The following is an 18,466-nucleotide window of genomic DNA, read 5'->3' on the forward strand; positions in this document are numbered from 1 at the left end:
TATTTTTTAATATACAAAACATTAACTGTGCCTTCAGATACATGTAGTCAGCCCCCACTGATTGCAGTGATCTATACCGCGCATATCTAATGGCAAAGTTCTAATTCTTTTCTTTGCTATCCCCATTCTGGATACATTCTCTTCTAAATACTTACATGGCCCTCATCACTGTAGTCTCTAATCCCTTGCCTTCAAAACCTCCAGCCACATTTAATTTAGCATAACTTCACACTAACATAAGTTCTTGTAGATATATTTAATTATTTCAGTATTGACCCTTCCCCTGTCCTAAATCTGGGGGGGTTCAGATACAGACAATTTGGTGACTTGATTCCCATTGTCCCATAGAATCTTGGGCAAACCCTTAAATGAAGACTAAAATTGTTTAAAAACAAAGCCTTAAAATAAAATGAACAATGTCACTTTAATTAAATCTAAACATTTCCCTTTGAAATATAGCCTGGATGACCCCTTCCATGCTTGCAATTTAGGGGTAAATCCTGCATCCCCTAAACCCAACAGACACCCTCTTCACAGATTCATTCTTTTCAAACATCCTTCTCCTTCCCTTGTTAGTCCTAAATCCTGTTCATTAGCCATAAATACACTCTAAAGCAGTAGTAGGCCACAGGTGGCCCACCACTGCTCTTAAGCCTTTGAGAACAAATAGCATTTGATCAGAGTACATCTTCCCTCCAAAATCCCAGCAATGTACCTTATTGGTTGAGTCCTGATCAGTGAGCAACCCCTGGTCCTTCTGTGGTCAGTGTAGAACAGCTGCAGCTGTGAAGTGCAAGAACCTGAGCAAGGAAAGAGACAGAAATCAAGGCAGAAGTGGGAGGATCCACCAATCACAGACAGGGTGGGGAAAGGCAAGCAGCCAATCAGTGACACTGGCATCTCCACTGTGGAAATTAGGACACAACAGATGGAATTCTCCCATCCAGATGGGGCAATAACAACGCATACTGATCACAAATGAGTCATGCCTTCTCTGACCTTAAAGCCATTATTGCTATTGGGATACATAAAACTTTTGAGGGGTGATGGCTTAAAGCAATGTTTATTGGCTAAAATCTATGGGAAAATACACATACAAGAGACATCAATATTTCATAAGGATCTCAAGTGAAAGTACAGTATATTCTATTCTATTTCACTTTAGCTCCATGACTCCTGTGTTCAGCTTTTTACTGTTTCACCCCAGTATTACAGCACGGAACATTCAAATCGGGGGGATGCTAGTAAGTACCCCTTGCATCCTCCTTCTCCCAAAGAGCCAAATGAAGCTGGATTGTGCCATCTAATATTTTAAAAAAGTTTTGTGGGAAGTTGTAATGCTAGCAGTGTCACTACAGTGCACGATCAGTTATAAAGCAATACTGATAAGGCTAGTCACATGTTTGTGTTTGCTATAATATTGGTAAGACATTGTACAAAGGCAGCTAGGGGAGACTTAGGCCATTAGGTCATGAGGCAGTGACTGTAAACCTAGTACCTTGATCCTATAAGGAATATTGTCTCTCTCTTCTTCTGGTTTATTTCAGAGGAACTTGTGTTTGATCTGAGTCATAGACAGGCCTTCATGTATTCCACCCCAAATGTAGAATCTAGGCTTTTGGTTTGGGTTTTTTTGTTTCTGATCTTTGTACAGACAACCTTGAAAACATAAACAGAATGTAAATTGCTATAGTGTTGTCCTCCTGAGTCTGCAGAGAGTCTGAAACAAAAGTTCTAAGAGAGGCATGAAATTCTTCATTCTCACTGGGTTATTAATGAAAGATGACAATTTAACTGTCAGCATTTAATTATGTTACTGCTGATCATTTTAGCAGAAATATCCAGCTAATGTGCTTACCATACATTCCCAAACTCTCCCTCCCCCGCTCCTGGTGCCAAAAGCCCCAACCCAACTGCCAAAACCTCCAGCATTCTTCTGACAACTTCTGTGATGCTATCATGTATTGTCCATTAAAAATAATCTTTGGTGTACTGAAAATTGAAAACAGAAAGCATAAGATAAATTCTGTTTAAAATAAACACAGGGCGAAAGCTGCGGTTATCATTTAAAAACATCAGTGTTTAGTATCCACATGAAGCTGCTACTCAGTTTTCAGTCCACAGCAGAAAAGCGCCAAATAATCTAGGGACTTTGCAGCAAAATTTAGGTCCTATTTTCTGTGGAATACAAAGGACCTTGGTAGTAGGACAGTGGTGGGAGATGAACTGCAGTATTCTTTGATAACCGATCAGATGTCACAAGGTTTTACGGCTGATGTTGCTTAATCGATTCAAGGAGCCTAGTGTTTTTTCAAAGAGCTCAAAGCACAGGTGAAGTCCTTTGGCCAATGCATGATAATAATGTATGGGAGTCTAACTGATTGAATCCTCATTTCTTCTCTTCTTTTCCCTCTCTAAAGTGCTATGCACACCTATGGCACTATATAAATAATAATGGGCCACATCCTAAAGTTCTTACTCAGGTCATGCCAGTGGAACTTTCACACAAGTGTGAATGAATAGAAATGGACAATGCACTCAGTTAGTTCTACTGCAATATACTTTCCCCAGTAGAAAGGCACACTGCACAAATTCCTCTGAAGATTCATTTAAAAACGTTTAAAAATATTAAATTGAAAATGAAGGAGCCATACACTAATAGGAATAATTTATGCTAACAGCGTCATGAGAAAGCTATGGGTGCACCTGAGATATGCATCAGTATCCCTCCAAACCACACCCTGCTGTGGCTTATTGCTGCTGTATATTTACATGCTGCCTAAGATGTCAAGGGACATGAGTAGCATGTGTAAGGGTGATGATATTTGTTTCATTTTTATCTTATGCATTGTGCAATATAATGCAGCTCAAGACCTGACGTAGTTTCTGCATACTTTTAAGCTAGGTATTTGGGTGTAACTGCTAGCACATGTAATATGTCTTGCAAGGCAAAGTCACATCTAATTAACTACCATTTACAGGTGATTTACCATGCCTCACCACAGTAGATTATTTTACACCCATCCATAGATACACAATTTAAACATCCATTCACCATGCTCAGGGTATGAAACAGAACTGGGATGTGATTATAAGGTTATACCCATGAGACAGGAAAGCCATAATATTGACGTACGGTATCATTAATTTTGCATTCATAGGCAATCTATAGGGTTTTTCTTACACAAAACACCTATTAGAATCACTGCATGTTTGTGTTTGCAAGTATTTTATATCATGTCCAGGATACTGTAACCACAGTGTATGGGTGGGAAAGGCCATTTGAAAAATAGCACAAGTGCTGAATCAGTGTTGTGGCCAAGGGGACTCAGACACAATTGTGTATATGATGTTGATGTAAAGTGTATATGTGCATGTGTAGCCTGCTAGATCAGAGTTGTTTCGGCCCCCAGTTAGGGGGCTTTAGCTCAATCTGTAGCAGTTTATGCTTTTAGTTCTGGTTCAATTGGTGTGTCGGTTAACAGGGTAGCTGACACAGATGCTGCTCACAATGGAAGCAGGCATACTCTGAATATACCCAGAGATTGTCATGGAAATGAAGAATTGGTTATGCCCATGACTTATGCATGACTACTAAGAAAGAAGACTATAAAGGCATTTAAAACCTATTCTTTACTAAACTGACCAGATGTGTAACATGAGAATGTGGGAAGCAGTACATTATTACTTGGAGGTGGTGATGATGGATATATTGTGTTTCTAATAGTTGACACCTGCATGACAGTAAAGACAGATGTCCTAATTCAGAGGTGATGTGTAAATTAGGTCCCCTTCCATTAACTTAGATCCCCTTACACTCAAGTAGACTTCTTTTCATCTAATGTATCAATATTTAAGGGAGTTTAGTTGGTGTAACTTGCATCCTGTGTAGCTGAAAGAAAGTGGTGGAAGGTTTAACTTAATAATAGCTCTCAACCTACCTTAGCATACACTTTTCTTTTGACTCCTCAGCCTGCAAATTATGGCAATTTACACACCTTTAGAGATCAGTAGAGTGGATATAAGTAGCTCTAAGGCAGGAGTCTCAAACTCAAATGACCACGAGGGCCACATGAGGACTAGTGCATTGGCCAGAGGGCCGCATCACCGACACCCCCCCTGACTGCCCCTGCCCCGCCCCGCCCCCACTCCACCCCTTCCATGAGGCCCCGCCCCTACCCCATTTCTTCTCCACCTCCTCCCCCCCTCCCTCCTGGAAAGTGCTAAGCGTTATACAGAGCATACAGATCAATGCTGCTCCTACAACAAGTCATTTCCAAGCGGTTTTAATAAAATATATACACTCAGTAATGCACCTCACTCAAAGGACAAAATACGCACTTAGTTTGATTTACTTCTGTTAAAACCCCCCCACTGCTCTGGGCTGCACCACCACTCCACCCCTGCTCTGCCTCTTCCAGGGGTGGCAGGTTTGTAGAAATTTTGGTGGTGCCCAGAACCTGCCCCCCCCCAACTCCGCCCCCACCTGCCTAAGGCTCTGGGAGGGAGTTTGGGTGGGGGAGGGGGTCTGGGGTGCAGGCTCTGGGAGGGAATTTGGGTGCTGAGTGCAGGCTCTGGGCTGGGGCAGGTAGTGGGGGTGCAGACTCTGGGATGGAGTTTGGGGATAGGAGGGGGTGCAGGGGTGAGGGCTGTGGGGCTGGTGATGAGGAGCTCGGGGCATTGGAGAGGATCAGGACTAGGGCAGAAGGGCAGAGGAAGGGCAGCCTGCCCTGGCCCTAGTGGAGGGGGGCACTAGGACCCTGCGGCAGCAGGTGATGCCGGAAGCTGGCAGAGCAGAGTGGAGTCAGCGTGAGCTGCAGGCTCCGGGGCTGTGAGGGGGCAGCAAGTGAGCCCGGGGGACACTTGGGAGGCGTGTGGGGGTGACAGGCGGGGCCGGGGGAGAGACCCAGCCCCAAACATTGGGGAGCAGCAAGCAGGAAGCTTAGCTGCCACATAAAATAACTCGGGAGGGGTGGGGGTGAGAGGAGTTTGGTGGTGACAGGAAGTAACGGGGTGGGGGGGCGTGGGGAGCTTGGCGGGCCGCAGGGAAGAGCTCCACGGGCCGCATGTTTGAGACCCCTGCTCTAAGGGATTCTGAGCAGAAGGGGGCATATGAGGTTGGTGTATGGAGGTCTAACACATCATCTCTGAATTTGGTCCAGAGGATGCAGCTGTGTTGTGACAATGTAAAACAAGAAACATTTTTCATCCTCCAGTCTCATATTCTCTTTTAGTACAGTTTCTGCTATTTAGCTCTACAGCAGGAGAAAGAAATATATCTAAAGAAGACAAGAGAAATATTTGTTCCAGCTGCCAAAGAAGATATCTCATCATAGAGGGGTGCCTAGATCACCAAATGTTCCTCTTTGATTTTTTCCATTGTAGGCAGTTCAAAGCTGAGGAATACACAGTGCAGGAAGACAAGGAAAATACTGCAGGAGTATTCCTGTGAGGACACGGGAGAGGCTGCAAGGAAGCTACTAGCTAAAGATGAAACAGAAAGACCCAAACAAGCTCTTTTTCATTCAGAGATGGAAATTTTAGGTGGAATTTTTAAACAGTGTTCAACTGGCTTAACTTTGACCTCATTGAAGTCAATAGGAATTAGCTGACTTCAACAGGAGCAGAATTTGGCTAATGCTTAGCACTTTTGAAAATCCCACTCAGTAACTGTCTCCCTCTTTCAGTATGTGGCATTACTGTTGGTGGTCAGACATCAGTAGTGATTATGGTTATGGGGAGAAAAGATGGTATTATGGTTAAGACGGAGGACTGGGAGTCAGGGAGTGGAGTTCTATTCCCTGTTCTACCACCCACTTCCGGGGTGAGTTGGGATAAGTCACTTAATCTCTCTGTGCCTCAGTTTCCTCATCTGTAAAATAGGGATGATGATCCATACCCAACTCATAGAATGGTGGGAGGCTTAATGACTGGTTGTGAAGTACTTGAGCTCCTCAGATAGAAGGTGAGGTATGAGTGCACAGTAATTGCCTGATTATTGTGTTGACTGTGAAGGTTTTTGAAGAGTCACTGTGGCATCACTATCACAGCCCTGTCTGCATCATGCAGGGAAGCGTGGGCCTAGTCTACACTATGATTTTAGGTCGAATTTAGCAGCGTTACCTCGATTTAACCCTGGACCCGTCCACACGACGAAGCTCTTTTTTTTCGACTTAAAGGACTCTTTAAATCGATTTCTTTACTCCACCTCCAACAAGGGAATTAGCACTGAAATCGGCTTTGCCGGATTGAATTTGGGGTAGTGTGGATGCAATTCGACGGTATTGTCCTCCGGGAGCAATCCCAGAGTGCTCCATTGTGACTACTCTGGACAGCGCTCTCAACTCAGAGGCACTGGTCAGGTAGACAGGAAAAGGCCCGCGAACTTTTGAATTTCATTTCCTGTTTGGCCAGCGTGGCGAGCTGATCAGCACAGGTGACCATGCAGAGCTCATCAGCAGAGGTGACCATGGAGTCCCAGAATCACAAAAGAACTCCAGAATGGACCGAACGGGAGGTACGGGATCTCGTCGCTGTATGGGGAGACGAATCCGTGCTAGCTGAACTCCGTTCCAGTAAACAAAATGCCAAAACATTTGAAAAAGTCTCCAAGGGCATGAAGGACAGAGGCTATAACAGGGACTCGCGGCAGTGCCGCATGAAAATTAAGGAGCTCAGGCAAGCCTACCAAAAAACCAGAGGCAAACGGCCGCTCTGGGTCACAGCCCCAAACATGCCGCTTCTATGATGATGCCATTCTAGGGGATGCAGCCACCAATACCCTAACCCTGTGCTTTGACTCCGTTAATGGAGTAGAACGCAACACGGAAGCGGGTTTTGGGGACGAGGAAGATGAGGAGGAGGAGGTTGAAGATAGCTCACAGCAAGGAAGCAGAGAAACCAGTTTCCCCAACAGCCAGGATCTGTTTCTCACCCTGGACCTGAGTAACCCCCGAACCCACCCAAGGCTGCCTCCCAGACCCGCCAGGCGGAGAAGGGACCTCTGGTGAGTGTACCTTTGTAAACATGGTGTAAAAGCAAGCGTGTTTAATGATTAATTTGCTCTGGCATTCGTGGCCGTACAACTACTGGAAAAAGTCTGTTAACATGTCTGGGGATGGAGCGGAAATCCTCCAGGGACATCTCCAGAAAGCCCTCCTGGATGTACTCCCAAAGCCTTTGTAAAAGTTTTCTGGGGAGGGCAGCCTTATTCCGTCCTCCACGGTAGGACACTTTACCACGCCAGGCCAGCAGCACGTAGTCGGGAATCATTGCAGAACAAAGCTTTGCAGTGTATGGTTCCGGTGTTTGCTGGCATTCAAACAACATCCATTCTTTATCTCTCTGTGTTATCCTTAGGAGAGTGATATCAATCATGGTCACCTGGTTGAAATAGGGTGGTTTTATTAAGCGGACATTCAGAGGTGCCCGTTCCTGCTGGGCTGTTTGCCCGTGGCTGAACAGAAATGTTCCCCTCTGTTAGCCACTCAACGGGGGGAGGGGTGAAGCCATCAAAATGCAACCTTGTAACAAAACACATGTGCTATGTAATGTTAACAGCAAGGTTTATCGTGAAAGAATGTACCTATTGTTCTATAAAATGTGTCTTTTTAACTACCACTCTCCCTTTTTTTCCCTCCACCAGCTGCATATGTTTCTCCTTCCCAGAGGTTAGCGAAGATTAGAAGGTGGAAAAAATGCAGTCGGGATGAAATGTTCTCTGAGCTCATGCTGTCCTCCCACACTGACAGAGCACATTAGAATGCATGGAGGCAGACAATGTCAGAGTGCAGGAAAGCTCAATATGAATGTGAGGAGAGGTGGCAGGCTGAAGAGAGTAAGTGATGGGCTGAAGATGATAGGTGGCATCAGCTTGCTGACAGAAGGCAGAAGTCAAGCTGCTGGAGCATCAAACTCATATGCTCCAGCATATGGTTGAGCTGCAGGAAAGGCAGCAAGAGCACAGACCGCCGCTACAGCCCTGTGTAACCAACCGCCCTCCTCCCCAAGTTCCATAGCCTCCTCACCCAGACGCCCAAAAACGCAGTGGCGGGGCCTCCGGCCACCCAGTCACTCCACCACAGAGGATTGTCCAAGCAACAGAAGGCTGGCATTCAATAAGTTTTAAAGATTTTAAGTTTTAAAGTTTTAAAGTGCAGTGTGCCCTTGTCCTTCCCTCCTCCCCCACCCCACCCAGTGCTTCCCTCCTCCCCCACCCCTCCCGGGCTACCTTGGCAGTTATCCCCCTATTTGTGTGATGAATTAATAAAGAATGCATGAATGTGAAGCAACAATGACTTTATTGCCTCTGCAAGCGGTGATCGAAGGGGGGAGGGAAGGGTGGTTAGCTTACAGGAAAGTAGAGTGAACCAAGGGGTGTGTGTGTTCATCAAGGAGAAACAAATAACTTTCACACCGTAGCCTGGCCAGTCATGAAACTGGTTTTCAAAGCTTCTCTAATGCGCACCGCACCCTCCTGTACTCTTCTAACCGCCCTGGTGTCTGGCTGCACGTAATCAGTGGCCAGGCGATTTGCCTCAACCTCCCACCCCGCCATAAACTTCTCCCCCTTACTCTCTTGGTTTCGCTGAGGTCTATCCGAGTCAGTAAACTGCACCAGCGTGCTTTTAAACGTCCAAATGCACATTCTACCACCATTCTGCACTTGCTCAGCCTATAGTTGAACAGCTCCTGACTATTGTCCAGGCTTCCTGTGTATGGCTTCATGAGCCATGGCATTAAGGGGTAGGCTGGGTCCCCAAGGATAACTATAGACATTTCAACATCCCCAACAGTTATTTTCTGGTCTGGGAAGAAGGTCCCTTCCTGCAGCTTTTGAAACAAACCAGAGTTCCTGAAGATGCGAGCGTCATGTACCTTTCCCGGCCATTCCACGTTGATGTTGGTGAAACGTCCCTTGTGATCCACCAGGGCTTGCAGCACCATTGAAAAGTATCCCTTTCGATTTATGTACTTGCTGGCTTGGTGCTCCGGTGCCAAGATAGGGATATGGGTTCCATCTATCGCCTCACCACAGTTAAGGAATCCCATTGCAGCAAAGCCATCTGCTATGACCTGCACATTTCCCAGTGTCACTACCCTTGATATCGGCAGCTCTTTGATTGCGTTGGCTACTTGGATCACAGCAGCCCCCACAGTATATTTGCCCACTCCAAATTGATGCCTGACTGACTGGTAGCTGTCTGGCATTGCAAGCTTCCAGAGGGCTATCACCATTCGCTTCTCAGCTGTAAGGGCTGTTCTCATCTTGGTATTCTGGTGCTTCAGGGCAGGGGAAAGCAAGTCACAAAGTTCCATGAAAGTGCCCTTACGCATGCAGAAGTTTCACAGCCACTGGGAATCGTCCCAGACCTGCAGCACTATGCAGTCCCACCAGTCTGTGCTTGTTTCCCGGGCCCAGAATTGGCGTTCCATGGCATGAACCTGCCCCATTAATACCATGATTTGCACATTGCCAGGGCCTGTACTTTGTGAGAAGTCTATGCCCATGTCTAAGTCCTCATCACTCTCATCACCACGCTGCCGTCGCATCCTCGCCTGGTTTTGGCTTTGGTTTTGCAGGTTCTGGTTCTGCATATACTCCAGGATAATGCGCGTGGTGTTTACAGTGCTCATAATTGTCGTGGTGAACTGAGCAGGCTCCATGATCCCAGTCCTATGGCGTCTGCGCTGAAAAAAGGTGCAAAACGATTGTCTGCTGTTGCTCTGATGGAGGGAGGGGCAATTGACGACATGGCTTACAGGGAATTAAAATCAACAAAGGGGGTGGCTTTGCATCAAGGAGAAACACAAACAACTGTCACACAGAATGGCCCCCTCAAGGATTGAACTAAAAACCCTGGATTTAGCAGGCCGTTGATTTCACGGAGGGAGGGAGGGATGGAGGGGGGAGCAAATGAATACAAAACAAATTGGGTCTATTTCTTGTTTTGATCCACTCCATCTATCTTACATCTTAGGCTGGCAGCAGACGGTGCAGTATAACTGCTAGCCATTGTCATCTCCTGGGTGCTCGGCAGAAGATGCTGCATTACAACTGCTAGCCATTGTCATCTCCTGGGTGCTTGGCAGAAGATGGGAATGACCTGGCTGAGTCACTCCTATGTCTGCCCAGGTGCCCCTGACCGACCTCACCGAGGTTGGCTAAAAGAGCACCCAGGAGTACGACGATGACGGATACCAGTCGTAATGCACCGTCTGCTGCCAAAAGGCAATGAGTTGCTGCTGTGTAGCAATGCAGTCCCATGTCTGCCAGCACCCGGGAGACGTATGGTGACGGTGAGCTGAGCGGGTTCCATGCTTGCCGTGGTATGGCGTCTGCACAGGTAACCCAGGAAAAAAGGTGCGAAACGATTGTCTGCCTTTGCTTTCACAGAGGGAGGGAGGGGGGGCCTGACGACATGTACCCAGAACCACCCACAATACTGTTTTTGCCCCATCAGGCATTGGGATCTCAACCCAGAATTCCAATGGGCGGTGGAGACTGCGGGAACTGTGGGTAGCTACCCACAGCGCAACGCTCCGTAAGTCAACACTAGCCTCGGTACTGTGGACTCAGTCTGCTGACTTAATGCACTTAGAGCTTTTTGTATGGGGACACACACAATCGACTGTATAAAAACAATTTCTAAAAAATTGACTTCTATAAATTCGACCTAATTTCGTAGTGTAGACATACCCTTGGTCAATCAGGTTAGTCACTGAGCCAGAAATGAAGGTTTGTTTGTGTTTTAAATAAATTGTGTTATTTATACACACTTTCCCTCTTTTCACCATGCTCTTCTCACTGTTAGGATGGCACCTCCTCCTGGTCACTCTGGGGAATAGCTTGCCAGCTCAACACCCCATCCCATGGTTGCACACCATCACTTTGTCTCTCTCTGCCAGTCTGCAGCCCCTCTCTTGCTCCATGACTGCTGCTCCCTCTTCGTGATTCAGCCCTCTGGCCAGGTCACTGTTGTGGTTTCCCCTTCCGGAGGGGAGCATCAAGGTTCCTGCTTTCCAGCAGCCTCCGGCAGTCTTCTGCTTCACTGCCATTCCCACAGTGGCTGGCAAGGGAACCCAGGCCCACCCTGTACTCTGGGTTCTGGCTCAGGGACCCTCTACACAGAGATGCTTTAATGCTCCATTCCTTGCACCTTGCTGCCTTCTCCTGAGCTGCTGCCATACCTCCTTAATTTGTAATTAAACAGGTGCCAGAGCTCAAGCAATTTTTTTACATTCATACCTGATGCAGCAAGCCCAGAGGTGCTGGGGCTATGAACTGACAAGCCTAGAGGTGCACAAATTAGGCACTGTTCCTGGCCCTCCTCACTCCTCTGGGTTTGCCAATCTCTTCATTCCCTCCTCCCAGGGAGCAAGTTTAGGCAACTCATCTCGGCAGGCCCCTCAACTTCCAATGTCCTGTCTTTTGTAGAAGCCCCGCCCAACACCCACAGATGAGCCTCTATCTAATTAGCTGCCTACAGCCTCAAGCTCCCCCCATTCTTTGCAGCCTAATTAGATATTCAGCCCACGTGGCCCAACTGAACTCTTGCAGGGCAGTGTGGGGAGCATACCCCATCACACCCTCCCTGGTAAACACCTAGCTCGGTGGAAAGTGATACCTTCATCTTTCTAAGGTTATGCCTACGCTAAGAGCTAGGGGTGAGATTCCCAGCTGGCACAGACATACTCGTGCTAGCTGTCATTGAGCTAGCACACTAAAAATAGTAATGTAGCCACGGTAGCATGGGCAGCAGCAAGCAGTGCCTCAGGCTAGCTGCCCTGAGTACAAACCCGCTTGAATCCCTTGAGTTGAGCTACAGCTCGCCTGTGCCACTGCTTTGCTACTCCAGTATCAGAGGGGTAGCCGTGTTAGTCTGGATCTGTAAAAAGCAACAGAGAGTCCTGTGGCACCTTTAAGACTAACAGATGTATTGGAGCATAAGCCTTCGTGGGTGAATGCCCACTTCGTCGGGTCCTGACCTCCGCCCCAGGCACACCCCCGATCCAGAATCCCAGCCCCTGACCCAGGCACATCACTTCTGCCCCCCCCCTTCCAGAGTACCCCCACCCCTACCTCCCAGCACAGAGCGAAGCTTGAAGAGAGACAAAAAAGGAACAAGGGGGGCTCCTGTTTGTTTGGGTTGGGGGGCGAGTGGAATCCCTGGGGAGCCAAAACGAAAAACAAAGCAAAAAACATTGCAAAGTGCAAACATGTGTAAAAGCCAAAAAAGGAGGGGGAGGGGAGGCCCTGGTGTCAAGTATAGACATACCCTCAGATTGGCACTTCCTGTCTCTGGGCTGATGATTTAACTCCTAGCACCTTCCCTAGAGGACTTTTTCTCTCCTCTGGAAGCTCCCATGCAAAAAGGATGGGAGTCCATAGTGGAATTTTCAAGCATTGGCATAGGGCGCTGTGCCCCCTTGCATCACATGCTCCTCCCTGTGGACAGTCAGATTCATTGTGGGTAGCATAGTACAGATTGATGTTACTTCCCTGTTGCCCTTTTTTATGACTGTTTCAGAAAATGTTGGGTCTTGAAGGAACTCTGTCAATCCCATGCCCCTGTATGGCATCAAACCTAGAGATTTCGCCCAAAATTGTCAAACTTGAATGACCACATTTAGTTACTGAGATCGATGAAATTACTTGGAGCTGCAGTTGCTCAGCATCTCAGCATCAAATCTGGGCACTTTTCAGATCACTCTTTATGGATGTATGTGCCTACAGACACACAAGTTTGATAATTTTGGCTTTCATGAGCATTGCCTTCTCTGGTCCCACTCTTTGTTTTACTTTATTTGGGCTTCCATTGCTTTAATTCGGAAGAGAATGTGGCATCATCTCTTCTTCCACACCTGCATCTAAACCTCACTCCCTGTTCAATGAAAAAGGGAGATGTTTCTCTTTTTTCTTTAAAATGGAATGTAATGCTTCAGAAAGAGGTTAGGCTGACAGCTCAGGTAACGTTAGTCTTCTTTTAAGCCACCGGACAGACACACTACAGGAAGCAATCACATGGGAGGTTTCCTCACAACATCCCTCAAGCCATATCTAGAGAGTCCACTAAAGCTCCAATATTAGGGTAATTATTGCTATTGCTTTTAAAAATAAGTGTTTGGCACTGGAGGACCTGAGAAAACGGGAAGATGACGCAGGATGTGAGAAGAGGGAGGCTCTGGGAATTGCTAGCTGCACCTCTAGAGGGTGTGTCATTGTATTTTTCCTATAATTGAGCCACAGACAGTGAACTAGTAAAATAGATACTTTGGTATGAAAGCATTGAGCCAGAGCCTCTGGTCTGTCACAGCTGTGCTCAGTGCAGGACCTGTGGAGACACAGGGGAGCTTTATGGCCCTGGATCTGGGTACTGGCTGGGAATGCTCCAGTCCCTGGAGTAAAAAAACAAAACAAAACAAAACAAAAAGCACCCAAACATTGCTCTAATCTACTTCTGGCTGCCTACAACCCCAAGGGGCCATTCCAACCAACAGCCAAAGGAAACCAGAGTGGACAGGTGCCCTGACTGTGTACCTTTCCCCAGAATACCTCTTGTGCCAGGGATCAGGAGGAGTGTAGCTAGTTCTCTGCCACCCAAGATTTCTCTTATGCCAGAAGAATTCCCAAGTATCTGGGGAAGCTTGCTTTCTGACTGCTTTGCTCCATGACAGAAACAAAAAGCAGCGAAAGGTTCTCTTCTTTCTGCACCTAGCAACATTTGACAGCAAGTACCTGTCACCCTGCCTCACGCTCTGTCATCACACCAACCATGGTAGCGAAGCACATTAGCTTATTGCTTTTTCTAAAATGATCAGCAGTGAAATGGTCAATGCTAACATTTAAATTAGGATCATTAGGCTTCAGATTTAACACTCCAGTGAGATGAAAGGGGCACTTCCTATCCTTAGAGTTCTTGTTTCAGGCTATCTGCAGACTCAGGCAGATATCATTCACATTTTAATAGGTTTTATTTGCCACCATAAGGACTAGAATCATTTTGATACATTAAATATTAAATTCTGGAGCACAATTATGTGGCAATTTCAGAAAGAAGGGCAACTAAGGAGCAATTTATGTAGGCCTATAATTACATGAGACCCTGCAGATGTTGAACCTAATGCTAATTTAGTTTTACTGAATAATGGATTCTGTTGTTTTGGTGCTTTCTCTGTGCCTAACAGAGGTTTGGACCTGGATGCAAGGAGCTGTCTGAAATTAAGTCCAGACAAAACAGAAGTGATGCTCATGTATAAAGGGTTTCTTCTGTAGGCTCAGAAGGGAATTGTATCTGTACCTTCAGTTCAGGAATGTAGTGCCATGCTTTTCTGCTATGGGTTGCTGTCTATGTACACAGACACCTTTATGATCCTGGATATATAGAGAAAAAAGCATCCAATTCTGTTTTACTCCTACCCCCCATTTGAGGCTGACCAGGAGACTGTAAACTAGTTGGCTATCTAAAGATGAGTCAAGTTACCCAATGTATAATCAGAGTATAGCCAGCAAAAAGGTATCTCACTGCCTACTTTAGGATGAAGGCACTGTATATGAGTGACTCCTCCCTCTTTGCCTCTGTCTATGTGAGAGTAAAGCAAATGTCTCCCTAGCACAATCACTTGGGAATCTGAAATTGTCAGCATTGGATATGTTTCTGTTTTTGCAGATCATCATTGGGCGGGGCATGTTTTTGTAAAACTAAAACTAGGTTTGAATTTGGTTTTGGTTTTGGATTCACTGGCTCAGTTTCAGAGGTGATATAAAAGGTTATACACAAGTTAGATGCCTATGCAATAATGCAGACTTCTGTACAATTAGTACCTTAGGGCTGGTCTACACTACCACAGTAAATCAATCTAACGTACGCAAACATCCCTTACGCTTTCTCAGGGAGGTGGAGTACACAAATAGATGGGAGAGTGCTCTCCCATTGATTTAGCATGTCTTCACCAGACCTGCTAAATCAACACTCGCTGCATTGATTTCAGCAGTGCCGATCTACCGGCAAGTGTAGACATACCCTTAATCCTCCTTGCAGCCTTTTACTGATGAGAGTGTGAGTGGAAGGGAGTTCAAGACGGTATAACCTATAGGCCAAGCAGCAGGATGATGATGTAAGTTTAAATAATGTACAGCCTACTTTAACTTGAACCTTCCTACACCTACTTGTGAAGCATGCTCTAAAATGAATCTAAATTGATGTAAGCACATACTAAGGGGCCAGAAAGGAAGAGAGAAAAGCATGTAAGGTCTGGTCCCTTCTATGAACTGTTGACACATTTGAATACAGTTGTCAATAATCATATTAGATAATTCAGGGGCACACTGTGTATCAGGACAAATCATGTCAGCAAATCTCAGAGTCTGACCACAATTAGCTGACATGATGATGTACATGATTTGTCCTGGCCCACACTGACTGTTAAACTGTGTTCAGACTCTAGGTCATCTTGGATGGTAACTGTTCCCACATAGACCATGCTTTAGGTCCAGGAGTTGCTTCTTTTGCTCCCTTCTGGCCTCTTGGTGTGTGGTTACACCAGCTTGGACACATTTGGACTTCCTTACACCCAATTAAGCTGTTCTACTTGGGAGCACTCAGGAAAGTTAAACCAAATTATTTTTTAAAGTGGACTAATTAAACCGCATTAAACCCCTATGTGGAAACAAAGCAAAATAAACCAACTTAAAGCACTTCAATTCTGAGTGAGGTGTCCACACAGGGGTTTAATGCAGTTTAACCAATCCAGTTTAAATTCCCATCTTTAGTTAATTTGGATTAATGTTCCCGCATGTCCTCATGCAGACAAGAGAGGTGTCGGGTGGGGAAGGGGATGTAACTTTTATGTTGGCAAGTGGGTGGGACTTTAAGGGCCAAATTCTGTTCTGACCTATTTCCTATGCAATCCCATTGTAGTAAATGTGTTTGCAAGAGGTGTAAATAGACCTCAATTCACTAAAATTGAGTGAGCCTAAATGAGTATATGGCTCCGTCTACATTACAGAGCCTGTTCTGGCATAGCTGTTGCAGCGTATCCCCCAGTGTAGAGGCAGTGTACACCAACAGGAGTTTTTCTGTTAGGACTTGTCTACCCATAAACTGCTATGGTGGCACAGTGACAATGCTACCTACGCTGACAGGAGGGCTTCTCCCCTCAGCGTAGGTACTCCACCTACCCGAGAGGCTGTAGGTAGGTTGACAGGAGAATTTTTCCCAACGCTGTCTCCAGCATTGCTCAGGGGTGTGGATTTTTCATACCCCTGAGTGATATAGTAATACTGACCTAATTTCCTAGTGTAGACCAGGCCTCAGTGTAGGAACACCACCTCCCTGAGTGATGTTAGCTACGTTCACAGAAGCACTCTGCCATAGGCATAGCTGTGTCTTTGCTGGGGGTTTTGTCAGCAGAGCTATGTCGGTTGGGATGGGAGGTTTTCACACCCCTGACCGATGTAGCTACTAGTCACACAGCCCTAGCACCAACCTAACATATACATATACATTATATATAAACACTGTCAAGATCATCTCCTATAGACTCGTTTATTTTCAGGGGAGAGCTTAATATTTTCTGTTTCTATCACAATAATGTCCGTCTCATTTGTATAAAGTGCCCAGGTCTCTCCCGCATTGTTTCCCTGAACCCTCTAGGATGATATACACAGCAAGCGACAACACATTGATCTATTTCTGCTCCCTCAGATTACTGGGCTAGATCATCAACTGATGTAAATAGAGCTCTGCCAATTGACACCAACTGAGGATCTGGCCCAAAATATCCAATTCCTACTTTGCTGGTATTTAAATAAATCCAGATGTATACAAATGCATACAAGGCATTCACCAAACAACCATAACATTGACTCACAGGACACAACACTTTATGTTTCCATTCACACAAGGTAATTAAAAAAGACTTAAAATAATTTCAAAGTATAAATTACCAACATATGAAACTCCAGCGCCCTTGCAGCTAAGTATATGAACACTGCCCTGCAAGGTTATTTCCACATATGACTTATAATGAAAGAATACCAACACTACAATTATTAACTATTTGCCCATTACGCAACCCAATTAGGTATTGACCATTGATGCAGGTACCTATTTCTCACTTAAAATAAATTAGAAGTTATGTGAAATAGACTAGAATAGCAGGGGCACCTGAAGGAGAAGGGGGACACTGGTAAGCAAAGAATTGTGACCTGGAGAACATAGACTTGTTTTATGACACCCTCCCGGTTTCCTGCATAGCAGAAGGTTACACACCACTGGGATTTGGAGCATCTGTTGGTGGCAGCATTGGGCTAGATCACATATGCCCTGGCGGCTGAGCTGAGTGCTACAGGAACAGAGGGCTCAAACTGACGGCTGCTGTGCTATATAAGCCTGCAACCGAGTACCTGTGAGCTGCTCCTGTGGCTGGCTGCATTAGGGGCTTCTGTAGGAGCAGGGATGGAAGGCAGGAGACTTTCAGGTAGTCACTTGATGCTTTACCCACAGCTGCAAGGGAGAAGGCATTAGGGAGAATGGCTGATTTTCTCGGTTCTGCACCCCACCTAGGGTAATCTGTGGTCCCTAAAGGGTATTGCTAGTTTGGAAACACTGATTAGGAGCTGCATTCCATCTGTAGCTCCTTGCTCACACTTGGGCCTCAGTGCACTGGGCTAGTTGTGAGTTCTACAGCTTCCCTACCACCTCTACCACCATTCCCAACTCAGCTGTTATGTGCTTCACAGTTTCCACCTTCTTAACCAGACTTAATAGCTTGTTCGGCTTAGGAGATACACAATAATTCTGAGACAAACTTTGGCCTCATAGGTTCTGAGGATGTCATAAGATGCACACTCAGGTAGCTACTATCTTCTTTATAATTCCACAAGGATGCAAATTGGGCTGGGAGAACAGCAATCAACCTGGGAATCCGGGCTGAGAACGAGCTGACTGCTAGCAGATAGGATGTTCTGCCTTTCTTCATCCACCTGAACACTTCTCTAGATCAAACTTGAGAGCATGAACATTGGAAATCTGCAAGTTCTTCTTTGAGGATTTTAAATGCTTGCTCATATTTGTCCTTCCATCCAGACTTGTAGAGCATTTTCTTCTTCCTCACATTTGAGGAGCAGTAATAAAGACAGCATTACTCACAAAACTGCAGTAGAAGCTGCTGTCCCTGCGCAAACCTTCATCTGGCATTTAGTGGTGGGTATGGGAAAGTTTTCCTGGTTCCAGTTTAGATTATCCACTCCCCACGGTGTGTCCTATATGTGCTATTTCAGCCATGCCAAACTCACGTTTTTCTATCTTGAGCATCAAGTCCTGCTGATAAGCACTGTCCTTGTGTGTTGTAAGAAAGCGTCCAGTCTCTGACTGTACATGGCTATGTTGTTGTTATAGGCCACTGCAAATTTGTCCAGACCTGTCAGCACTCCATTAATCAGCCTCCACAATGTAGCTAGCGC

The 18,466-nt window shown here is 45.9% G+C and overlaps 1 protein-coding gene across 1 annotated transcript in view; it reads right to left on the bottom strand.

The window, feature by feature from the left end:
* The window catches only part of LOC128842461 (uncharacterized), a 61,433-nt gene extending 43,211 nt beyond the window's left edge, over positions 1–18,222 (bottom strand). The window contains exons 1-2 of the mRNA XM_054038484.1: positions 17,239–18,222; positions 716–800 (exon numbers count right to left, since the gene is read on the bottom strand). The gene's annotated coding sequence lies outside the window, so the exon portion shown is untranslated. The remainder of the gene's footprint in view (positions 1–715; positions 801–17,238) is intronic.
* Positions 18,223–18,466: the final 244 nt, after the last annotated feature.

The sequence above is a fragment of the Malaclemys terrapin genome, chromosome 8, assembly GCF_027887155.1.
Source record: "Malaclemys terrapin pileata isolate rMalTer1 chromosome 8, rMalTer1.hap1, whole genome shotgun sequence".
NCBI lineage: Eukaryota > Metazoa > Chordata > Testudines > Emydidae > Malaclemys > Malaclemys terrapin.